This window comes from Micropterus dolomieu, linkage group LG10 (assembly GCF_021292245.1).
Source record: "Micropterus dolomieu isolate WLL.071019.BEF.003 ecotype Adirondacks linkage group LG10, ASM2129224v1, whole genome shotgun sequence".
In the NCBI taxonomy this organism is placed as follows: Eukaryota; Metazoa; Chordata; class Actinopteri; order Centrarchiformes; family Centrarchidae; genus Micropterus; species Micropterus dolomieu.
The window spans coordinates 4,502,597-4,511,891 of NC_060159.1; the positions used below are offsets into that span (position 1 = coordinate 4,502,597).

The window sequence follows — 9,295 nt, forward strand, 5'->3', positions numbered from 1 at the left end:
ATAATTAATATATTAATATCAAACTAACAATTTATTATTATATTAACAATATACTCTTAATTTAGTGTTATAACAAAATACTAATAGTCATGTATACTATCCTCCAAGTTGTCATTGGAGCCTCTGCAGTGGACAGATGTAGATTTAGCCAGTGCCAGGATGCCGCAGACAGCAGCTGTTCTCAGTTTATTGTCTTGAGCTTTGTTCCCTTCTGGCCTATTTTATTCTGTTATATTGGTCAAGTAGTTGATCAAAGTTATCACAAAAAAGATTGTTTGATGAATTTATAGTAAATGTAAGTTAAAGGTGCGTAGGAAAGTTTCAGATTGCAACCAAGAGTATACCCTTTACATACTGTAAATGCCTTTTATATTATTTATGCCTGAAAATAAATAACAGCTAAGTCAGGTAGCTATCAACTGGTCTGCGTTTGCAGGCAAGCTAACAGTACATAGTTTGAACCAACTAAAACACAAAATCGCATGATTCACATGAATATGAGAGGTGGTCGCTCTCCCCCCTCTCAATTTAATGAACAGGGCAGTTTGCTCCTTGCTCCCTAAAACAAAATGACATGTTCAAGTAAGTTTTTTTATTCACATCAGCAAACAGTAAGTAGCATAAATCGTAAAATAACCTAGTTACATTAACCGTGTACTATATCCCAAGGTTTTTGTAACCGTTACTAACGTTAACCATCTGAAAACCAAGCAGGGTTCACAACCCGTCTTACGTTAAGTGCTATATTCATGTACATAATAAGTATAAGTGATGTATAATATCGCGACAATCTCGGTAAGATGCAGGTCTGACTCTGAACCTCTTCGATTTTAAGTGAAGACGTAAAAGGCTTTATTTTTGAGGTTGTAACTTGTCCAGCCGAGTTTAACTTAACGTTAACGTTAGCACATCAATAACCTCAGGTAACGTTAACTCGCCAGTTAATCATTTAACTCACGTTAACTTCTTCCAAAAAACTATTCTTTAAACAACACATCGCGCTTTTATGCCTCTTGTTGTTTTTACATTTTTGTAGTTGCTTTTGAAGCGAGTTGAAATCCAATACTTACATTTATAGGGAAAATCCGGGGGGCTCAACTCCACAGCCACAGCCGACGCCATTATTTACGTTGGAACAGTCAACCGGCGTGCAATGAATGTCGGGATACCTGGGGCATGCGAAGGATCCAGCTGTTGGATCCTCCAAATGGACGAAAAGAAGGCGGCATTTGTCGGCCGCATTTGAAGGAGCCTTCGAAATGGGACAGCCTAGTCGCATCGACTGTGACGTATTCGGTCTTCAAATACAGCCATCGAAGGATGCGGTCCCTTAATTGAGACACAGCTTTTAACTGTAACTATTAGGTCGGACTTAGAATGCTGAGTTAAGACCCACTTACCTTAAGACCAGGGGCCGGTTTCACAAAGCTATTTTAGACCGTTTTTTTGTTAGACTAGTCTAAAATTTGCTCGTAGACTAGTCTAATGCAAGTTATATTATTATTATAAAAATAATTTAGATTAAAAAAATTAGACACCTTACCCCCAGGCTAACTTAGGTATAAGACTCTGTTACCTTGGCAACTAGCAGTAACAGTTACATTACAGCCAAAAGAAAAGGGAAAATGGCTCATAATTTGTGGTTTGCTGACGACGTTATGGAGAGAGCTATGAGAAGGGAAAGGGTTTTTAGGGACAACTTCATCGGTCGGTTTCGTTTGCCCAAGGAAGCTATACTGAGTCTGACAGATGAATTAGCTAAAGTACTGAGCCCTGCCACTTCAAGAAGCCACAGCATCCCAGCAGTGCAACAGGTTTGCACTGCATTGAGATTTTATGCAACAGGAACTTTTCTGAATGCTGTTGGTGACACAGTGGGTCTCAGCAAAGCTTCTGTGTCACGGGTGGTATACAGGGTATCAAGGGCACGTTCAAATAAGCTCCCTCAGTTTGCAAACCAACTTGCTGAGCTGAACAAAGTCAAAAGAGGGTTCTTCGGCATAGCAAGATTTCCCAACAGCTCATGAAAATTTGTTTGAATAGAAAAGGATATCACAGCCTAAACATTCAGGCTGTTTGTGATTCTGATCTCGGGTTCCTCAACTGTGTGGCTGGCCTGGATCAATTCATGACTCTCGAATTCTTCAAAATTCTCAACTTTGCCTTGCATTTGAGTAAGGCATTATCGATGTGGTCCTGTTGGGGGACCCTGGCTACCCTCTAAAATCTTGGCGCCTTACTCCCTTCCTGAATCCTACTACATCTGCGCAGAGAAACTACAACGCCGCACACTGTTCAACTCGTAACACTGTGGAGCGGGCATTTGGTGTACTGAAGAGGCGTTTCCATTGTCTACATGGGGAATTGCGAATGGCACCTGACAGAGTGTGTAACATCATCTGTGCTGACTGTTGTGCTGCATAACATAGCGAGGTAGGCCTAGCTGAAAACAAACCATTTAAATTGCTAGCCATTTTCAATAGGGCTAATTGAATTACTACAACTATGCTACTTATGCTACAACTATAATCAAAATTGTTTACTTCATTAATCATTAGGGATCTCCGGCTACCTGACCCTGAAGGAGAGGATATCAGAGATGACAATCACAATGAACTGGAGGACAGAGAACATTCAGAGGAGCGGAATGGAACTGGTCGATATGTGCGTCAGATGTATGTTGACAGGATTTTCAATGTCTGAAACAACAACAAAAATCACATTAAAGTGGGCCACCATGTTGCCTGTCTTTACCTATTCGGCTTAAATGAGTAGCAACCAACTTAATAAATATATATTTATTTTTTGAAGTTTTCTCAAGTGACATACTGTTCAGTCAATAAATTACTGTAACAAATTCTACATCACTTGAGTTTCACTTCATTCATATCAAAATCCTCAAGGTTATTAAAAGTGCAACATATTTAATATACAAACTGTAAAACTAATAAGGCAATGAGGTATTTTAGGCATAGTAGAAGTAGGCCTACTCAACATGTTCACTTTTGAAACTGCTTTAAAAAACATAGAAAATAATTAGCCTAAAATACCTCATTGCCATTATTGGAAGTACTCAAGATATTCACAACTCCAGCGACTGTTTGTGCAACTTAATTTTAACTTTAATTGATCTCTCTGAAGCTGTAAGACTTCAATCTCGAGCAGCAATTTCCTCTCTTCCAGTTCAAGATTTCTGTATTATTTGTCTAGCACCATTGACATAATTGTTCCTCTCGACACCGATGGGCAAACCATGGGACCAGCAGCTGAAGCTGATGCTGATGCAGAGCCATTACGTTCACGTTTATTTGCTGGCTAGCAAGCTTACCGGTTCACATTAGCATACATCAACTTGACTTTATCAGCATGAAATCGAGGGCATAAAGCAAAAGTAAAAAACCAACTGATTTCTTTAAAACAATCACCCGCTGTTACCTATATTCTCTTCTTGACTGTCTGGCTCTTCCTCTTGACAAGGCGGGATGCTGTCAGTGGCTGCGGGAACTCCGCCTGTAACCTCAATGTTGACACCACACACTCCACTTTCCCATCCTCCACTTATCCCCAGAACATAGGCAACTGTCCACCATATATATTCACCATTATTTCAGTGGTGTCTTTAAGTTTCTCTTGGGGTCCTCCTCCCATTTTTGGATATTTCCTCTTAAATATTTATTTTTTGGCATCTTTTACCATGTTTTTGTATCTTTTCTGTACGTCTTTAACGCTCCGCTCAATGGTCGGATTAACGCTGTTAACTGTCGTGGCAATCTTTTTCCAAATAAAACATTTTTTTGTTACTACATTCTCCACTAAATTTCCCAAGTAAAATGTCCTTGTAACTATTATACTCCTCCAACAAACACATATTTTCCGACACAGATGTTGTGGAGTTTACTCTTCCATCCTCGAAAATCCTGGTATAACGCACACTCCCGGTGGATGCGTGCGTCATGGGTAGATGCAGGCCATCTTGCCACCAAATTAAAGATGTTATAATTGGCGTCACAAGCAATGTGCACATTGATCGAATGGTATCCCTTGCAGTTGACATACAGATACTCAGACGGTGCCTGGATCCGGACATCCGGAGTCCCATCGATGCAGCCAACAATAACAGGAATGCCAGAGGCCCGTCAGAATCGGTGTTTCATCACCGCAGACTCGGCCTCAGTGGGGAAGTAAGCAGGTCGCGGAAGGAGACGGCTCAGTGCCAGTGACACTCTGCAGATGGGCCGACATTTGTGGACATTAATCATGTCTCGAACAGTTTTTTGAAACGCATCATTTGCATAAAAACATAGCGCTATTAACAGGTGTAATGCGGGTGTCAATGCTGCGTTGTGGTCCGACTCAAACTGGGTCGGATGACAGCTCTTCAACAAGTTCATATATATTTCCCCTTCCTCTCAATGAGCTCCTCATCTTTGTAAATGTCCAATGGTCTGCTTCTGTCCCTAATAATTCTCTCCCGTCTAAAAGCCCGCTCATTGTAAAGGCTGGGTATAAGGCGCACCATGTCTTTACTGCTAAGTTATCAAGTGGTTACTATAGAAACTTGCCTAGATTTTGACTTTACGCCTGCTACTGACTAGGCGTAAGATTTATGCCCGGTATTAGCGAGAAGAGGACTTAAGCCTGGATGGTGCAACTGTAGCTATTCAGGGGCCGCATCCTTCGAAGGGCGTGGCCTTCGTGGCCAGCTGGGGTAAACTGCACTGAGTGGTTGACTGCACTTACTCGATCCGCCATGTTTTTTGTTAAAAGTTTTGAATGCATTGCAATGTAGTCCTACTTAAGATAGTCAGAGTCTTAAGTGCTTTGTGCAACGGTCTGATTTGGACGTCTATCTTTGATGACTACGTGAAACCGGCCCCAGGCGTAAGCCCTGTTGGTGCAACCTGCTCCAGGATTCCATACCCTGAGAGGAAGATGTCCTTATTTCTTTCTTTCATCTTCTGGATGGCAGACCATTACGGAAAGGTAATCCTGCCCTAACTGTATTTCCAGGTATGGCAAGGTGGACAACAAAAAGTAATGTGGTTGGTTTTGAAATGTGCTAATCATGTCAGAGAGGTAATTGTGATACACTAAATTTTCTCCACAGCAGTGAGGACCAACATTTCTACTATACATCTTAATTTTTTAAAAGCAATTTACAACTGGAGTGAGGTCCTTTTCAGGGAGCCAATATTCAGTTCGTTTCAGAATAGACTAGTTTAACTACATTCTGTCTTTAGCTTGCCGTTATTCTTTGCTTAAATTTAATGTTCTAGTACGACACGTTATGGAAAAAATAAATCAATACGGATGCGTTTAAAAACAATTCCATAGTCTGAGATTCATAGATAAGCAGAATACCTAAATTTAATGAGGTGACCGTCGCTTTGACTGCTGTACAAAAATGCATACTTACTGGTCAATTACTGCTTTACTGAAGTAAACATAACGTGAGCAATTCATATCAATAAACAACTTCCAACAAAGCTGCTGGGGAAATAACTAATAATTCCAGAAACAAACCATTGCCTTTTGTACAACTTAAAAAATACAGTAGTGCACCACTCATTACTAATATAAATTCACAAATTAAAGTGAGGGCCAATACAAAGAAAATGCATATTATCAGGCAATCAGTTGAAAACAAGAAACATTGTCTTTCAAAGTACAATGAGAACTTTTCACAACAATTTTCACAACTGGTTTTGAGTTTTAAGAACATATTATTGTGGCTAGCCTTGCCTTTTACAGTACATCATCTGACACTGTATGGTCCAGGATGGATTACATACGTTGATCAGAGTAGTTCTGTAGGAGACTGTAAATGGCAAAAACTTTTGGCTTTTCAACATTTAAGAATACGTGTAGCACCTCTTCATTTAAGGGTCACAATTGTGTTGTACACATAGTTTTTGACATCTTTCCATGACCGTTGAGCCAAGGCCTACACAGTCCTTTTTTTCAGGCACTCTACGCTGTGCCACAAACATTCCCAAGTGCTTATGCACCGCAGTTCTCTCTGCCTCACTCCATGCTCTTGCCATGTTTGACTTACTTTTCTTCTGTGGCAGCCTTGGTCTTTGATCTACAACAGGAACAGACAAACATCACTTCCCATTAGTCAATGAAACCTCAGGTATAATGGATTTTTAAAGTGCTTTAATTAAATGTGACAACTAAGAACTGACAGCTGGCTGCTAACTCTTATATTATAAATCAAAACTGTAGCATAGTGTCCTTGAACATTACAAACTGGTTCTCACACAGTTTTGTCACCATGGGACCAGAAAGGTTAACTCACAAAAAAAAAAACACATTGACTGTCATGAATTAGCTAACTGAAAAGTGTTGCAGACTGCACTCAAACAAAAGGATGAAATGTTAATAGTTATACATACACTTACAGTAAGTAAAGTAGTACTCTACTACTACTTCTTCTAAAGATGACTTGGTTTTTCAGTTGTCGGATAAGCCTCTTTCTTCTTAGCAGCATGCTGTCCTCAACCTACTCTCCCTGCTCATACCCTCTCTCTGTACTCCTCTTTATTCTCTGCTGCGATGACTGCCCAAGCAGTTCCAGCTTTGTTAATGTCCCCTAAATAAGAATAGGAATAGAAACAAGCATTATGCTTTCCGTTACTAACTATGGTGTTCTTTCGCTAAGAAAAACTTGGAAAAGCATACAAAATATGAGGTAGCCACCAAGCTCAACTTTATTCATTCACTTCTAGTGAACGGTACTCTCATTTCTCCCTAGTGTATATTCTAAATATATCTGCGAGCTGCTCGTCTCTAGTTACAGTCAGTGTGTCAGAAATGATTAAACCAGAGCGGACTTGTGAATAAACGTGAGCTGTACGAGAATGTAACACTGTAACGTTACCTCTTCTTTTGAATGTGAAACGTTAGTGTGAAATCTCAAAGTTGCAGGACCTCATGTAGTATTAAATTAAACAACAGCATTTCCTGTGGGTCACTGTATCATAGACAATATGTTTTAGAAAGTTGTCATAGTGGCAGAATATATGCAAGATACTGCATTGGGGGGGATATATATATATATAATTATTTGCCTATGTAGGAGAACCCTGTTTATCATTATTATTATAGCTACGACATTAGATATGATATATGGTATTATTCGTAGTACTAATAGCAGTAGTATATGGGTAATTTTTATAGCTTCTGTTTTCCTGGCCCCCACAATACTCTATTTACTTTAATGTTCATTAGTAGTAGTACTCCATAATTTCTAACACATCAGATATTTTAACAGATATAAAATTTTTTTTCTCTAGTTTTATTTGCCTCTTATTCATCAAAACCTTGATATGTTTTGTTGTACTTTTGTTCAAAGTACTATTTATAACAATAACACTCTTTTTATACTGCATTATGTTATGGTATGTTGGTCAACATAACTTTTTAGGGATAATCTTTGTTTGTCATGCGTTTCTTAAAATAAGGGGAAAAAACAATATCGACTGATATATGGGCTATCGGATTTTAAAAATCTCAAATATCGAAATTGGTATCGGACATAAAAATCCCATATCGGTCAGGCTCTAATGTATTCCCCCCACTGCCAGTTTGTGCTTATACCTACCTAGGAACCTTTTGCAAGCAGCCATTGATGCCTGTTGTTGCTAATTTACATTATACCTATATTTATATAGATTCTATGTGCTATAGACAAATTAAAACTTCTCCACTGAATTCAGCTTGAAAGCAAAGCTTTATAAAATTTGCTTAGTAGAATTTTCACTATACAGATAAATGTAACTTCTGAGTTTGCCTGAGTTGTCTAATTAACATCTTCCCTGGCAAGGAGTAGTTTTAACATAATAAGCAGTGCATGACAGAACATACCTTTATTCTTCAGGTGCTCTCTGCAATACTAGTTGTAACCCGGGAGCTGACCCACATCTAGGTCTCTGCCCTACTGGGTTACGTGTCTTGTTTGACACCCAATTATAGAGTTGAAAAGGGAAAGTTAAAGTTCATGGTTAAATGAAAATCTTTTTATATCCCCAAAGTTCCACATACCAATGCACGATACCCAGAAAACGCGATTCCCTAATACACCCTCTACATCCATTGTTACCTTTACAATTCCCTCTGGGAGCCCTGCAGCCACTGCAGCAGATCCCGCAAGGGGGTCTTTTATCTCATCCCCTTGTCATAAAACAACAGGATGGCACTTTTTTCTGTGGGGATTGGATCTGTGACCACATACAAATGAAATAGTTAGTAGTTCTTCGTAAGTAAGGGGAACATTTGACTAATCCATTCACACGCAATTATAATTATTATTATTATCCGATAGGGCATATTTCATTATTGGAATCATATCAGGAAATTGATTCTATCCGAGAAGTTAGCCATAAGAATCAACAATGTTAACGGATGTTTTTCACTTTTTAAGAAGACATTGCATATGGCATCAGTCTTTCCTCCTGTTCTCCTTCCTTTTGTCTCTGCTGTGATCACTTCAGGTAACTATTTGCCAAATTGAAGCTACATGGCAATCTAAGCTAAACAGTTCAATTACAGACAGCTTCATTAGCTCATTTACAGGGTATATACAGGAATCCTGAAGTAAAAATGCAATACCTTTTTAGGACCTTTTCAAGACTTTATTTTAAGATTCAAGACTTTATTTTAAGATTGCCGCGCCGCTTTGAGCTGTAAACGATTAAATCAACCACACACCTTTTAAAAGGGACATTTCAGTTTTTAAAAGGAATTTAAATATATTTATAACCGTTAGCAGTTAGCAGAAACTGGGACGGACCATGGGTATGACGTATTGACGTAGTGTGTGTGTGTGCGTTGGGTGCGAAAATTAAACATGGCAGCGCGCCGCTGCTAGAAAAAGATTAACTTATCCGTAACATCCTAATTCAAAAACCTGGATTTCAATTCGGACCTGGACCAACTGGAGGATTACATTGACCATCACTTCAACAGACTTTGTACAATGGGCCGATCACGCAAAGCCAAAAAACCACGCACTTCGGATTCTCCCTTATCAACCGATTCACCGTTATCACCAACATCACCAGCATCCACTCCTACCGAAACAAACTGCTGTTCCGACATACTTTTATCAATCAACGAGCGCTTATCTAACCTGGATTCTAGACTCTCACTAATCGAAGTACTGCACAAAGAATTTCAAAACATCCGCCATAGCCTGGAATACAGTCAACAACAAGTCGATTCGCTCACAGAAGAAAACAAATCACTGAAAAGCTCCGTGGACACACTCACTGCAAAACTTTCCACTGTAAAC

The 9,295-nt window shown here is 39.3% G+C and overlaps 1 protein-coding gene across 1 annotated transcript in view; it reads left to right on the plus strand.

The window, feature by feature from the left end:
* Positions 1-2,086: 2,086 nt before the first annotated feature.
* Positions 2,087-9,295, plus strand: part of si:dkey-1j5.4 (leucine-rich repeat-containing protein 15) — a 26,129-nt gene continuing 18,920 nt past the window's right edge. The window contains exons 1-2 of the mRNA XM_046061047.1: positions 2,087-2,433; positions 2,559-2,664. The gene's annotated coding sequence lies outside the window, so the exon portion shown is untranslated. The remainder of the gene's footprint in view (positions 2,434-2,558; positions 2,665-9,295) is intronic.